The sequence below is a fragment of the Pleuronectes platessa genome, chromosome 7, assembly GCF_947347685.1.
Source record: "Pleuronectes platessa chromosome 7, fPlePla1.1, whole genome shotgun sequence".
In the NCBI taxonomy this organism is placed as follows: Eukaryota; Metazoa; Chordata; class Actinopteri; order Pleuronectiformes; family Pleuronectidae; genus Pleuronectes; species Pleuronectes platessa.
In genome coordinates, this window is record NC_070632.1 from 21,206,058 (window position 1) to 21,223,074 (window position 17,017).

Consider the following 17,017-nt stretch of genomic DNA (forward strand, 5'->3'; position numbering starts at 1 on the left):
ATCGACATCAGACATGGCATAGACGTATGCCAGTCTATGAACAAATCAATGTCAAGGTTTAGATAGATGCAGCCAATGATGACAAGAGGTACGCATGTGATACAAACGCATATTCTGCTCTCTGAATTTGAATGTGAAATCTAAAACCAGAGTTGGGCAAGTTACTGAAAATTAGTACTTAGTTACAGTTACTAGTTACTTCTTTTAAAAGTAATTGAATTACTTCACCAGTTACTGTATATCAAAAGTAATTAGTTACTAGGCAAAGTAACTTTTAAGTTACTTCTGTTATTTATTGTGAAAATGTTTTATTGTGAAAATGTTACATGATTTTATCTTGAAACGGTTCCGGTAGAGTCGCGGACATCCTGTGATGACTACAACGGCGCTACGGAAAAGGTTTATGTTTTTAGCAACCCTCCGAAGGTGCACAATGTCTTACGGTGTCCACGGTTGTTTTAAGGTGTTTCTAAGTTGTTCAAAGTTGTATTAAGGTGTACGGTGTTACAAGGACGGCTCAAATAAACGACCAGAACATCAGTTTAAGTCTCGACCATCTTTCGGGGGATCTGGTTCACTTGTCTTCTTGTCTGCAAGTGTTCAGTTTTCTCAAAAGAGAGTAACGCAAGTAACGAACTCATTTAAATTTCAGAAATTGTAACTGCGCTACTTGATTTAAAAAAATACTTCGTTACATGCTCATTACCGCTAAAAGTAGTGGAATTACAGTAACGCGTTACTTTGTAGCGCGTTACTCCCAACACTGTCTAAAACTAACCAGATCCATGTAATATAACAAAGACAAGAACCTTGGTTCGGGCTTTCTCGTGTGAAAACGCCCTCATTTACTTCATAAAGGTCCATAGGACTATAAAGTAGTGGCCTATTGTTTTGATAGGTAAGTATAATAGTGCGTCTGTCACAAAATACACTGTGTGTTGTGACAAGGAGGTTGAACTTTAATGAATCATTGCTGCTATAGTATCAGTGAGAAACACTCAAGTGAAATTACAGATCATAGTGACATATGAAATGATCAATACATGCAAAGTGTCTGTCTTTACTTCCCTGTGTATAACCTCTCTAAAGGCTGATGTAATCTAAGTTTCACCATATTCTAATGGTAATTGTGCAAAATGCAACATCAGGCATAAGTAGTATTTGTGTACACATTAGTTTTGTTGGTTACAATAATGCAGTATCTTTTCAATGAAATGCAGCAAATTTCCCCCGAGGGTCTAACGTATCTTTGGGGATTAGGGAAGAACCTGTCCAGGAATGTTTGATCATCACTGTCTTTAATATTGTAAAACATTCACGTTTTCACTGATTCACGTTTCTCTGACTTCTCAGGTCCACATGTAGGAAAGCCTTTCTGTTCATGCTATTTTTTGTTATATCTAAAGACCCTTTCTGCATATTATGATAATCTGTTTGTATTGAGACTTTATGTCCTCAATGTGTTTTGTGTGAATGCATGTTGGGGGGGGGGGTCTTGTGGAGTTTCTGTAGGTCTTCGTCTTGTTGCATTGAGAACTGGATTGTACTCTCCCTTTCACCATTTGGCTGGTGGAGTAAAGTTATGGTTGTGTGTGTGTGTGTGTGTGTGTGTGTGTGTGTGTGTGTGTGTGTGTGTGTGTGTTTGTGGTGTGGGGAGTGGATCGTCACCACCACTCCTGGTCGTGACTCAGAGCTCACAATGCTTTTCGCTCCTCTCTTGAGCATTTTATTTATTTTTAGCTGAGCAACGTTTTACACCCGAGCTGTAGGCCTGCTCACAAGATGAGACACACACCTGCATGGAGGCACACACACACTCACACTCACGACACCAAAACTGTTCATCGACACGTTCCTACGTTTTTTGTTTCCTAGTCAGAAAGGTCAAGGAATTATTTGTCATTTGCCTAATATTGCTTATGTCAAAATGTATTTGTCTGTGTGTGTGTGTGTGTGTGTCTGATCAGTTTGCAGTTTGTACACCTCCCTCTCACCAATCACCCTTGTTTTCCTTCTTACCCTTTATTATTGTTAAATGTTTTATTAACCAGCAACTTCTTATGAAATTGGAAGAGTTGGTTCTATTTGGTTTCACCCCCGAAAAATGAAGGTAAATGGAAGATATGATATATATAAGGAAACAGTTAAAACTCTTTTCAGCAGCCAATTTGTCAGAAATAACAGAAATTTCCAAAAATGTCTGCTGTCTTGTTTTATGGAGACATTTCTGATGAACAGACGTGATTGATATAGACTGCACTGACAAACACTCCAGTTGAAACATCAGCAGTAGCAAATCTTGGGTTCGAATTAGCAGCAAAGCAAAAAAAAGAGAGATAAATAAATGAGATAAATATAAGGTGAAAGTGGTATAAAGTGAACATTTGAAATTGTGCTGAAATAGACTAACAACAAAAACTGAGATATTTATAGAATGTAAACGCATTTAATGCACTATCAACCTGAATGGTACTCAGTGAAGCGCATACCTCCACTAAGGCCCAACACCCTCATAGAAATCAGTAACCTAAACATGCCTGAATTATGTCTTTTTTTAAACACCCTATCTGAAAATGAAAAAGAAATCCAGGATCCTCCTCCTGATCCAGATCTTACTTACAAACAAACCAACAACAAACAGAAAGGGTGAAAACATAACCTCCTTGGTGGAGATGAAAAAGGGGGTTTCATGAATCATTTCATATTATTACATGCACTAATACTGTACCTGCAACTCTCATCTGATTCTTTGTCCTAACACAAACCTTCTTGCTCCAATATTTTGTATAATTTCTTGCTATTTGTTCCTCTTGATTTTTTTCCTCTTTTTTCTTCATTTTCATCCTAATACCTTATCTCTCCTCCTGTCTCACTTGTGATTCCTTTCTTTCCATACCTCTCTCTCCGTCTTTATTGTCCTCTCACATTCACTCCGTGTCTCTCAGGGTCCTGAGGTGAGGATTGATGCAGGGGAAATCCTGACTGACTGAAACACGTCTGATGACGTCCGCTCTCCTTCCTCCTTCTTTTGCCCCCTGCCTCTTCAGTTTTCTCCTCCTCAGTCTCCCCTTCTCTTGTGCCACAGGATATAGGTACATCCACACTTCCCCCACAGAAACTCATTTAAACATGTAGGATGGGAGGCTTGATGAAACACACTCTCTAGCCTCCAATGTGATCAAACAATCATAATTAAGCACTTGCTTCAACTCCTCTGCCTTGCAAAACACCCCTATTATTACATTTGTTTATTCAAAACCAATTATGTTTGAATTGTGACACAAAGAGATTTTTGTAGTGATGCACAACATCAAGAGCAGGAGACAAAATTAGTAAAATGAACTAAATCCTTCAATTTAGCTGTGTTTGACAAAGTAATGGTTCAAAGACATGCTCCCAAAATTAGTTGTTGTACTTTGTATTTCTACAAAATAAAAGTCACCAGTCAAACTCAACTTGATTCATATCCAGTGTTTTTCTGTTCATTAATGTGACTAATGTAACTGGTGTGAGTTAAATTTAGATATTGTTGAGATTTCAAGCAGAAATGTTACGTCTGATAAATCGAACCGATGAAACCATATAAGAGAGGAACGCAGGTAGTCCGATGAAGCTCCTGTCATAGCGTCTGTCTTTACAAAGTCAACTGTGTTCAGTTCAAATGTTTAATTCAGTCAATAGTTTATGTTTAATATAGAGGTCATCTTAGAAGGTAAAGTGTCCTGAGACAAAAGGGCTTTCATTGCAGACACGTGAACATTTCACAATAGAAGTACACAGGAGGCTTAAAAAAGATACTTAGAAAACAGGACCCAATTTTTTAACCCATAAATTAAAGCACATCTTTCTCCAACATCTTTCTCCACCATCTTGTCACACAACTGGAAAGCAAGTAGATTTTATTTTTTTTAATGAAATATTTTACACCTTTAACTCTAGATCTTTGAATGTGAAATTTGTTTGTGTGGGTGTGGACCAGTTTGGAAGTCAATATGAAAAAAAAAGAAGATTTATATTGCAAGCACGTACTTAGACTGTATGATCCTTTCTTGTGTTTTATCATAATTTTATAGCTTTTAAAAGTTGATAGCATGCACAGATAATAAGGTATTTCTTTATATGTTGGTCTTTAAGTGTGTTCTTACCATGACTGCAGGTATGACTGAGGTGTTACATATGACAGATTATCAAAGATTTTTATTCTTGCTGATTGAATATTTCCAATTTCATTACAGAACTGCTGAATTGATTAGCTAAGTGGCTATTTTGTTATCAATTAATTGTATTAGTCATTTGTCAAAGGAACATATTTGCTGCTTTCAGCTTCTAAAATTCATCAAACTTACTGATCATCTTTGTGATATAACTGGGTGGGGACCCGTAATTCCCAGCGTCGTCTGATGTCAGATGGTAGTGATGATTAGCCTGGATGCCAGACGAACTTAGCCCCGCCCACAACATTTTAGGTCGGGCAGTTCGGTCTGGAGTCGCTCCGTTGAGGAAAAATTATGCCCGACCGGGCCAATCAGATTGTCAGGGCGGGCTTTATACGATGATTGACAGATGATCAACGGTAACGTAATCAACCACGTCATCACAGTGCCCTTGGGTTGAATTCGTTTTCAACAAACATGCCTGCCGCTGGCGAGCTGAGATGTGTAGATGCTGCCATTGAGTCTGTTTTAGAAGACATCGACAGCGCATTCAGTTTGAAAGAGGAACACAGAACGTGGAGGCTACGCCAAAGCACCGCGCTAATCCCTATCGCCCCGGCGCTTGGCTGTTCACACCGGACACTGAAGCGATGCTGAACAGCCGGGCAGCGCTAATAATATCACCCGTTGATCCAGTAGATCGCTGCACGGCTTTGTGCCAGTCACACCGGAGGCTGAAGCACCGCGCTGCGCCAAGGCTGCCTCGCGGTGCTTCAGCCTCCGGTGTGACCGGCACAAAGTTTTAACATGGGAGTGGATGGGAGCCAGCTGTTATTTAAGGCTTGGCGCTGCGCTGAAGCGTCCGGTGTGAACCCGGCGTTAGTAAATAACTCACAATGCGTTGCTTAGCATACGTCACATACTACGTTGCTCTGATTGGTTGTAGGTCTATCCAATTGAGCGAAGAATAATTTTACTTCCTGGTCAGTTGAAACACGCCTCATAATCACAGCCCAATGGAGCGGTCTCAGACTCACATTCTGACTAGAATTGTGAGTCTGACAACGTCAGGCTAAGTGATGATGATCTCTTAAAAACAATCTAACCTTGACTGGTTCTCGCAGATCCACAGCAATAACAAGGCTCCCTTGCTCTCCCATAATAATGTGTTATCAAAAACACACAAGAAACTGCATTCAAATGAGAAAATATTTTTAATTTGGCAATCTTGTTTTGGTTTTCCCACTCTTCTCCCACTGTAGCTTACTTATATTTAACTTTTTAAATTTTATTGTTCAACTTATTTATTTAATTTCACAGAGGAAACTAAAAACTGAGATGCCCCCTCTCTTTATCATAAGATATAAACTGTGTGTCGTGGATATCTTCCTCTGTCATAAAGCCCGACTGTTTGTCTAACTAGATACAGAGAAGATAGATGTTTTTCCAGTATTGCTGTCGCATGTCGTCTGCTTAGTGGATAATGAAACACTCTTATAGATCCCCTCTCCTTTACGTGGTGACAATGAGAATTGTTGCCGGTTTGTGGTGTCATTTCTTGCCTGGATGCTTTGGCTCAAACCTTTGTGTTAATAATTAATACAGATTAGCGCTCTCATTCAATGACTAAAGCAAACTCTGCCTTGTCTACATTTCCAATCAGATCACGCTGTCATTACCTGCTGAGGGGTTTGTCTGATTATTTTGTGACTACTAAAGGAAACTTCCCCTTAACTCGTCCACAAACATTGTGAACATGTCCAACTGTTTACTGACATCGCTGTCTTTTATCATTTATACATAATTTTATCCCATTCAGTAGTTTTTTGAACTATTTGAAGATAGCTAAATTGAATGCGGCAGCACAGTGGTGCAAGGGTTAGTACTCTCGCCTGTACCAGCCAGGGTCTTTCTGTGTGGAGTTTACATGTCCTCCTTGTGTCTGCGTGGGTTTTCCCAGGTTACTCCAGTTTCCACACACATGTAGATTGGGGTTCGGGTAACTGGACACTCTAAATTGCCTGTAGATGTGAATGTGTGAGGGAATAGTTGTTTATCTCTATATGATACGCTGGCGACCCGTCCAGGGTATACCCGCCTCTCGTCCAATGGCAGCTGGGATTGGCTCCATTTCCCCCTGTGACCCTTAAAGGATAGGTAGTATAGATAATGGATGGATGGATGATGTTAATTTGGTCCTTTTTACACACATATAACTCTCTAGTTAGAAAAGTGAAGTATGTTTAGCTTCCACAACCTATATTCAGGAGACCTTGTATAGATATATAGAGGAGAATGGGGAAGGAGTGTGTCCGCAATCAAACAAAGAGAGAGAGTGTTTGTGTTAAATTTAAGGTCAATTGTATTGGCTCCTGACGTAAGACACCAGCACAAATACATGCAAACACCCACAAGACAATAAACACATTAAAAAAATCACACACTTAGCCCATGCTCACACAGCGACACAGCTGAACGGGCTGCTTCGGTGGCCGTAGATATATATTATGAATCATCACAGCATCCAGATGATACACACACACACACACACACGCTCAAGTAAAAGTCCAAGTAAAGTGCAGAGCTGATAACTTAAGGTTATAGGAGCTCAAAACTATTGATGAGATGACACAACTTTTAATTTAGTCAGTTCAAACTATGAAGCCATACTATTAATGTACCTTCAGATATTTCAATGAAGACAACATAACTGTGATACAAACTTACACACACACACACACACACACACACACACATAAACATACACATACACACACACACACACACACACACACATACACACACATACACATACACACAGACACACACACAAACACTTATGTCAAGAATATACAATTTCACAACCAAATTCTCGCTCGTATGCTGACGCACTCGTGCAGACACTTAATGAATCACTCTCACACTTTCTATTCTATCTTGGTCCCTCTCTCTCTCTCTATCACACACACACACACACACACACACACACACATACACACAAACACACACACTATTTATTTATTGTCTTTATATGATTTTTTCTTTATACATATATCAAGCCAGATTCTCTGTGTATTATTTGCATGAAAAAAACATTTTATAAGAGCTTGACTACTTAAAGGTTGAAGAAGAAAACAAGCAAAGGGACCTAAGTGTGTGAAGTGTACTAAGTGAACCTGTAGGTACTATTTTCTATCAGTCCTTAATGGTTTAAAACAAGCAGAACAGAACAGATTTCTTTTTGAGTCGACTTTTTAGCATCCTTCTCTTATTTGAAGTGATCGTGTACACTATTTATTGAATGTAATCCTGCCAGTCGGCTGTTAGTGAAATCAGAAGCACATGCAGACATAAATATTGTAAAGATGATTTAACACAAATAATGTTAAATGTTTTGTCCAACTTGGAAATGATTCCAGCAGATTATCAAATATGTTTGTTTAAAGGAATTATTATTTCATTGACCAGTGACACAGATTTTTTTCCAGAATATATCTAAGTGCAAAACACAGAGAATCCTGATGGGATTAAGCCTTTGGAAAAGATTGTATGTCTGTTATGTGCTCAATAATTCTCACAAAAAATACTATAGTATAATGAAATAAAACACTATGAATAATAAAGTCGATACATTTATAGTCTTAACATGTTGAAATATAATAGTGACTAGTTTATGGTTTATCTCGAGTCTGTTCACACGTCAGTCTTATCAACTGTTGCTGCTTTTGTTCAGACTTCATCATTTAACATCTCCAGATTTGAAAAAGAAGGTAATGCAAAAACGTGTGTGTTATTGTCTTGTCACTTTTTTCAGAAACACATTTTAAACACAAGAACAGGATTTGACAAGACAACTTAACATTAACTTGAAGGAATGTTTACGAATGAACTTATCCTAAAACACACTTTACACCTACAAAGGAAGATTTCTGATTATTTACTATATTTATTATTACTTTACTTAAATTTATTATCTGTTAGATTTAGGAAGTTTAAACTTTTCTTCTCTTTAGATCATTGTATCCTCTTCACACCAACAATTATGGAGGTATGAAGTTGTTGAATGAATTTGAAATATGTTTTTATTCAGTTTTAAAAATCAATGAAGAAGCTTGAATATATATTATAAAAACGGTTATAGTCTCACAGCTATTCCATAACTTTTTCATTTGAAAAATCAAAACCGGAATATTATATGTATTTAAGATAATGTTTTATAGACACAGGTAATCAAATGTTGATTTAGTCCTGTTTTCCTTCATCTCACTTTTTCTTTGTTTTCACTTTGGAAAAAATGTGGAAAAGAGCAGTTCTGAGTATCGGAGTTCTGATATGTTAAAGTAAGAGCTGCTTTCAGAGAACATTGCAGAGAAAACTGCAGGACGTCTTCTTTCCAGGAAAATAGAAATGCACATTTGTTTTTAACCCGAAAATGGTGCAATTTTATGTGTTTATGCAATCTGCTCCGAACTTGTTTCATAAGCACATAAGCATAAAGGTCATATACGTTTCTCAGCCTCAAAAAGGCATTTGTATAAACAGCAACTGGGATAAAAACATCACAACAGTTTGAATTAGTACTTAAGAGTTTTCATGTGATGAAAGCAACAATCTAATACTAATACCGGCCCTGACACCACCCTGGGATACTGCAACACACAGATCCTTCACTCTGCCACATAGATTGTTCGGGGGAATGAGATATCTATTTCAAGTGTTTCCAACAATTAGTTTTTATTCTAAATATACAACAAAAATATCTCCATTTGGTTTGATTTGAAATCTGGAAAATTAGCAGAACACTGCACATATGTCCCTCTGTGGTCTTTCCACAACAACAGGAATATTATCAGTGCGGCACTGTCTGCCAGAGTCAGGTGCAAACAGAAAATAAAATAAATCAGAATCAGAATCGGAATTATTTTATTTGCCAAGTATGTTTGCACATACAGGAAATTGCTTTGGTGTTGTTTGTTGGTGCACTCAACATAAAACAACAATATAAAAACAACAATATAGTGACCAAACTTCCATGAAGTAATGAATGAAAAGCCTTTAATCTGTCACACAGATCATAATGATGGTCAATAACTAATGAAAGAACAAGAGCAAGAAAAGAATCCTACATCCTAATTAAAACAAAAATCCTTGTATCGCAATGTAACTGAGCTCATTTCGACATTAATCCAACTTTTGCCTTTCTTCTAGATACTGTTTTTTGTGGTAATTTATTCTCACAAAATAAATATATACAGTCTTAACTTTACATGTCACTTGCTAACATTACAATAAAACTAATGACAATTTGTTATTTTCTTATCTTTTTTGAGAAACACAATGTGCTTGAACAAGCAACAAATTTTAAACAAATTCAATAATATTATATAGCTGTAAACTATTTAAATGTGCAGCTTACTGAATCAGGAATTATGAATGAATGTTGAACATATAATTGGCCTCTTTGTGTAAATTGCGGCCCCTGATTTGGAAAACTACTATGTAGTTTCATGTCATTCTTGAGTGGTTGAGAACAATTTAAATGACACTGGTTTTACTGAGATCGTCACCAGTTTCTTTCTCAGCTTCATATTGTGATTCATGAATTAAAGCTTTTAGCTAATGTTTACATTCCCATTAATTTCCGCTTAGAGAGTCTTTTGCTGCATAAATATTTGGAGGCATTTGCCATGGACACTTCAAATCTTTCTAAGTGTGAGGATTTTAGTAGAAGACTTTAAAGAAATATTAACTTTACCATTATGGCAAATATCAAATCAGCTTGGACATAAACATAGACTTAAATTCTAAAAAGGTCTTATTCAATAACCGCATTTCATTGGTGTTTTTAAAGGCAGAAACCACCACTGATTAGCTTTATTTACTTTCAATGTAAATAGTTTAAAGCCAAGAATTTCAAATATCAGTTTCTCCTGTCCGTGTTTATCTAGTCATTCAACACGGATGTTTTTTCACCATAGGAAACAAAAACCTTTCGAATGAGACTTTCACTTGTGACATTTTAAATGGCTTTAATGTTTGTTTAGTAAGATCATATTTAGAGGAGTTGACACTGACAGGCTGTGTGCTCACCTGCTCAACAGCTACTTTGCACAAAACCTTTTGACAATTTTATTAAAGTAAAAAACAGTAGATTTTCTAAAATATTAAAGCCTTAAATTTGAGAAAGTCAAAGCTTCACTTTTTCTCCACAAACACATAAACGCACTGAGGGGAAAAGTTTAATTCTTCTCCTGAAACGTTTTTTCAAATTCTTATCTCCAGCTATTGTGAGTAAGAGGCCATTTTAAATATCCAGTGTTCTTCTTTGTGTGACTTAATAATTTCCCAATCCAAACAAAACGATGCTTTAAATATGTTCAGCCGCCCACAGCAGAAAAACAAGAGCTACAAACACAGGTGAAGTGAGGCTTGTTTAAACTGATATGTATGGTAATCCTTGAAGATGCACGTCCGCCATTTTGTTGAGACCAATGTAGTCAGGCATGTGAGGGCTCCAGCTCAGGGGTCACTGACAGATAAAAGGTGTTTATATAATAGTTCACATGTGTTTTCTCTCCACATGTCTGGTGTGTGTTGTGTTATTTAAAGCCCTGCATTCAGAGGCAGTGCAGCGTCAGTCAAGTCTCCTCATGTCTGACAGAAAATGGCTGACTGTACAGCTGAAGGCACAGAGCTCCGGAGAGGCAGAGCTGCAGCAGAACGCTTGTGTCAAAGAGGCAGATTTCAAACTCTCAAAAATCACAACTGATGCCTAAATTCACATGATTGAATAGGGAAATTATAGGCTGAGGAAAACTCACAGATTATCAACTTTGTGTTTGTAGAAATGTAATGCATGTGGTGATTTCCTTTGTTCATATGAAAGATTGAATTTTGGGAAAAATCAACATGTTTCACATTAAAATATCTACATAGCCAAGTAGCAGCAAAATAATTGAAATAAGAGAAAATATTACAAAAGAGGAAAATAAAATAAAAACATATTTTTATATTAGAATAGATCAGACACACTAGATTATAGTTGTATGAAATTTGTTTTGACTGGATCAATTTAAACACTTATAAACATAATGTGAAGATACACAGATAAAAAGGAAGGAGTTAACTGGTTTTACAGTGGTAGTTAGGTCATGTGTGGTGCATAATAACGTGCATCAATACCAGTGTGTAATGCAGTTAAGATAAATACAAAGTGCACGTTTTCATTGTGCCACACATCAGCTGTCGTGAGTGTCACTGACAAATAATGGTTGATAAGTACTGTTTCATTTAATGTACCATAGTTGTGTGTAAGGATTTATATGTATTTGACATTAATAAGATACCCAGTTGTGTGTGTGTGTGTGTGTGTAGATGTGTTTCAACTCACGATTTCTGCGACATCTCTTTTTGTGTGTGTGTGTGTGTGTGTGTTTGTGTGTGTGTGTTAAACACAGTTTGTTTTTAACATACACTGTATGTTTATATATATCTTTTTTTTCCGTGGATTTACTTTTGTGCAAGTGTCTGTGTGTTTCACCCTAACGTGGCAGTAGATGCAGAATCAGTCTTGTCCAAAGAGGAGAACTTTGTGCAGTCTGTCATGTGGGCCAGGGGAGTTGAATAGGGGGGGTTGACAGGTTGTGTGCTGTCCCACAGAGGAGTCCTCACCTTGTTACCTGCACTTACACCGACTGTCTGTTAATTACAGACACAACTGTCTGTATTTTTAGTGGCAGCTTATTTGTTACAAGCTTTTTTCGGATATTGTTAATGCATGCATTAAAAACAAGTGTGTGCTCTCTGCTGAAAATGTATTTTTTGTGTTTTCATAGAGCTGAAATGATAATCGTAAGAGTGGAGAAAGTGGAAACAGCACTGAGATCCAGGAAACGTCTGGGAAGGTAAATGTGTGACTTAATATTTATGAATATTGAAAAGAAATGTTCATCTTTTCACATGAAAACAAAAGGTATTCATCCCTCAAGCATTAAACTCTTCACACAGTTCTCACTGAAAATCAATTCACAAAGGTCTTAAACTAAAACCACATTTCATGTGATAGTTAGACACTTCTCAGGTAAATACAAAAGTGAACATGACTTGAAATTTCCAAAGCTATAGGCTCTATCTTTTCTGTCTAAATAGGTTAGAAAAACATCTGGTTTTAACTGGTTTAAACATCTTTTTACCCCTTGTAAGTTTATTTGACCGTTCAACCATTCAGCTGCTAAAGGAAAGCAGCAGAATAAGAGAATTTTGTGTTGTACATTTTGTGATTTAAAGAAAACCGATTTTCTGAATGATTAGTAAACCTAACTACAATGTAGTCCCCTCATCATAACATACAACAGCTGGGTAAATCTTTACCCTAGAAAATTGATTATTGCTCCTATATTTGTACAAATATCAATGAAAAGAGTTTATTTGACAATGTTTTTTTACAGCCTGTTCCAGTGTCAGCCTTTCTGCATTAAAGCTGCTGGTTGCTTAGACCAGTTTATTAGGTACATGCAGGTCAGTTGAATTGAACTGACATGCAATTAAACCTCTTTACATGAATTGAATCAAAACTATTACAGTGATGTTGATTCAAATATTTGAAGATTGTAATTTGTCCTGAAGATTTAATGTTTTAGCCAGAAATCATTCCTATAAACAGTGTGTAAAAAATAGAATAAAATAAAAAACCTCTCATACAATACAATTCAACAGCAGCACAAACATGTTATGAAGTTGAATCAACTCATCCACAATATTTTCAACAATCACTTAACATTAAAGCCTAAATGAAAGAACACTATTTACTGCTGCACTGTTGTATTAGTATAAGGTTTACCTAATAAACTGGCATCTTCACTTATGATTATTTTGATGGCAAAAAAATATAATATTAAATATCCCCACCCACAAATGCTTGTTCAGTCAGAAAAATTTATTTAATCTGAAACATATATATTTATGAAATTTAGATGAGAGGAGATGATGACAAGTTTGGTCTGTGTGACTACTTTGAAAACTGCTTCAGTAAAACCCTGTCCAGACATCCAGCATGTTTAAAACAGATTATGTTCACAGACTAATATCCAGTTTTAATTTAAAGACATATCAGACAACAGAAGTGTGTGTGTGTATGTGTGTGTTTGTGTGTGTGTGTGTGTGTGTGAAAGAGAGAGAGAGAGAAAGAGCGAGAGAGATTGAAATGAGAGACAGTACGAGCAGTGATATACATGTATTCTAAAAGCAAAATATGGAACAGTGTGTATGAATCTGTGGTCGATTTTCAGACACATAGGCTAAATAAATCTGTGATGCATATATGTACACATTCTCTTTACGTTGCATTAGGATTAAATCTCACTTAAACTGGAACAAAATTGTATGTAAATGTAGAGGGAAATATCTGACACAAATACTCACTTATGCCAACAAGCCACAAGGGTGTGAGTTTATCAGTCTCGTGTGTGTGTATGTCTGTGTGTGTGTGTGAGTGTGTGTGTGTGTGTGTGTGAGTGTTGATGACCAGGTCAGTTTAAAGTTGTTTTTTTATGTAATGTCTTTATTTATTTCCTCGCATGATAAACAGATAAGCAGGATGATGAGACAGAAGCCACTTGGGTGCCTGCTCTTAACAGGGCTACTGGATGTAACACACACATACAGGTGAATATATTAAATATTTCACGTTTTATTTCATACAACAACAAATCACAGTAATAAATTAAGTAAAGCTTCTTATACATTGGTATAGTTTTTGTAATTGATATAAAAAAATGAAAAGTCTCATGTGACCTACAGCTAAGCTAAACAATTAATAAAAACTTCATGTAAAAGAAAAATATTTTTACATATTACTCTGGGTCATTTCTCTGTTGCCCATTTAGTATTATTAATGTAAAAGTTACCAGTGATGATTTCCCAGCGCTTTACACGTTTGAAAGGCTACATTTTGTTTATTAAACTGCTTTATTGATGGAATTATAGTAGTCACCACTGATATTCTCTGTAATGATACTGTTATCATTGTGAGGCATTTTGAAAAGTTACAGACATGAAAATATAAGATATTGCTTTGTTAAAGGAGAACTGTATGTTTTTGCAGAGAATAATTGAGACTCATTTGGAGATGTGTGTGTGTGTGTGTGTGTGTGTGTGTGTGTGTGTGTGTGTGTGTGTGTGTGTGTGTGTGTGTTTCCATAGATGCAGCTGCTGTCCTCTTTCGGATCAATCAGGAATGTAGGTGAGTAAAATAAATGCCTGTTGCTATATTATCGGAGGCGGTTGTCAAATACTTGTAATGATTCTTTTGACTTGATAAATCGGACCTGTCACTCAGTACAGCTAAAAGAGAAGAGGTTATGTGCGACTAAGCAGTTATTCAGTTTGAGCAGATTTACTTAGTTTTCACTCCTGAGTATTGCGACTGTCAAGGCAATATTCTGAATGTGCAAAATGGGAATTTGGCTGTATATGTGCTGCTTTGAAGTTGATGGGATGCTTCGATGGATATTTATTTTTATTTACAAAAGCGCATGTTGTGTCACAAACGTTAATGGTGCACCAACAACAAACGAGAGACTGACAGAATGCTATTGACTGTGGGGTGGACAGTAAAGGACAGGGCAGGAGAGCTCTGCTCGCTGGTCTCTGTCATATTCGGGTCTGAGGCTGATACAGATGCTGAAACCGCTGTGCAGGGCAGGAGTCGATCATCTACTTATGATAAGTTAATGTTAATACTCAGGGGGCTTAGTTTCTGGTGGTCGCTGTCCACTGCTGCGGCGCTGAAATACGCATTTCAGCACCACGTCGGTGGACAGCGACACACAAAAGGCACAGAATTAAGTTAAAAGAAAACGGTGCAATTCAAAGTCTGCCAAAGTCTGCACTACAAAATATTCTTACAAAATCCCACTTAATATATAGTTTTTCTTAAAATTGTATTGTTGAAATCAGTGATGGTAGTCTGTGAGTCTGTTTAGTATTCTGTGAGATGAGAAATTAACAGTACGACTACTATTTGTTCGTTTCAAAATTCCAGTAATATTTGCTCACCTTAAATTCTGTTTCAGGATTATTAACATTAAGAAAACACGAGAAAAAAACAACCACTGAACTTATGGAATTTATGGACAAAGATGATAGTCAGTAACTATGATGGATGGGACAATTTGTCACTGCAGTGTCAGAGTGGACAGTTGGACTCGGCGGCGTGAAGGGAAAATTGGGGCAAGTGTTGACGCTGATATAGTGAAGTAGAGGGAGTGTGTGTTTGTGTGTTTGTGTGTGTGTGTGTGTGGGGGGGGGGGGGGGGCAGGAACTTTATGTGAGAAAAGCTTTGCGTTGTAGGATTTGGGGGAGCTGGTGTGTGTGCTCAGGGCCATCAATACTTAGAGGGTTAAATACACTTTTCAAGAGCACAAAACCTGAAACGAGACAACAGCAGAGGTGGTCGTTTCTGGTATTGTTGTGGCAAAAGCAGGTAGAACTAGACCCCAACAAAATATTATGCCACAAAATAATGTGATATAAGTAGTAGTGTGTAAAGGGATGCTTTAGTGAGCAGTTTGTACACTTTCTCAGGTTACACAGAAAAACAAAATTAAAACTTAATCTACATTTTCTCTATCGTTTTCAGCTGCTGGGCTGTGAGGACACGACATGAAGGTGGACTCACCAAATGTGTGTGTGTGTGTGTGTGTGTGTGTGTGTGTGTGTGTGTGTGTCATGTAAAAATGAATCATCTTTAATGTTATCAGTTCATACCCACTTTGAGGCTACGTTTTTCGCTCCAACATAATTCTTCTGGCTGTGTTACATTGTACTGTAAATGTTGTGTATTACCTATTTCGATGTGGAAATTCGGACAAATATTTCTGTGTAATAACTCGGCCAACATCACAGCCTGTAATTTGATAAATGTTTATTAACGTGGAGATTAATTTAAATTATTTTGTGCGTAAGGATATTCCAGAAATCTAAATGACTTTGTGTACATTTTATTTTGTGACAGATCACATTTTATAAATGTATTCTTACTTTGAATGGCTGGTCAGTGATCAGTTTCATTTTCATCCCGTTTGCAAATGTTGCACAAGTTACTGCTGCTGCCTTCCCCGGTCTCCTCCATCTCTCTCCACTTGTGTCAGAGAATCTGAGCAGCTGCATGACGACTTTCAGCATGTGGACTCAGTTTCATACTCTCCATCCTCTGCTGAGTACACGACAAGCTTTACTTAGTACCACACAGCCTCGGTTTGTCAGGATTTCATGTTTAGTTTCAGTGTGTCTTTGTGCACGAGAGAGGGGGGCAGGGAGAGGGAGCATGGCGGCACAGGGGGGAGCGTTGGAGTGTATTGCGCCCAGCCTCTCTCTGGGTCGGAGTGGGGAACCGAGAGCGCAGACATGAGGAGAAAGTCGTGACAGTGGGTTGTGCTGGAACAGCCGGCATCTGTGAACACTACTGGATTAATATAGTATGGATGTGATTTTTTGAATAGATGTGATATGAACATAAAATAAAGGGATGGAAATCCGCATGTCTGTCTCTGCGCTTATGTAACACACACATGCACAAATCACATCTCATCTCCCCCTCCTCAATGTTTTGGAAAGGGGGAACTTACAACTTCGATGGAAATCTCGCGAGATTCAAAAAAATAAATCGAAAGCTGTGTTGGGGATTGTAGTTTTTTTCTAGCCGTGTGGCCTGAATTTGCTCTTTGCAGCAGAGGCGAGAGTTTAAGAGAAATCTGGCCCAACACGAGTCAATCTATGCACCAAGATGGCTCAGTGCGCATTTCAGTGGTTTATCAGCAGTATGATGCAGTCAGAATACCTAAAATAGACGAGTGACTCATGTC

General features: G+C 37.4%; 1 long non-coding RNA gene across 1 annotated transcript; it reads left to right on the top strand.

The window, feature by feature from the left end:
- The first annotated feature begins 361 nt into the window (after positions 1–361).
- Positions 362–16,394, top strand: LOC128444919 (uncharacterized). The gene is made up of 6 exons (XR_008339203.1): positions 362–399; positions 2,946–3,092; positions 11,990–12,058; positions 13,741–13,817; positions 14,355–14,394; positions 15,793–16,394. It is a non-coding gene; the product is annotated as an uncharacterized LOC128444919 (long non-coding RNA).
- Positions 16,395–17,017: the final 623 nt, after the last annotated feature.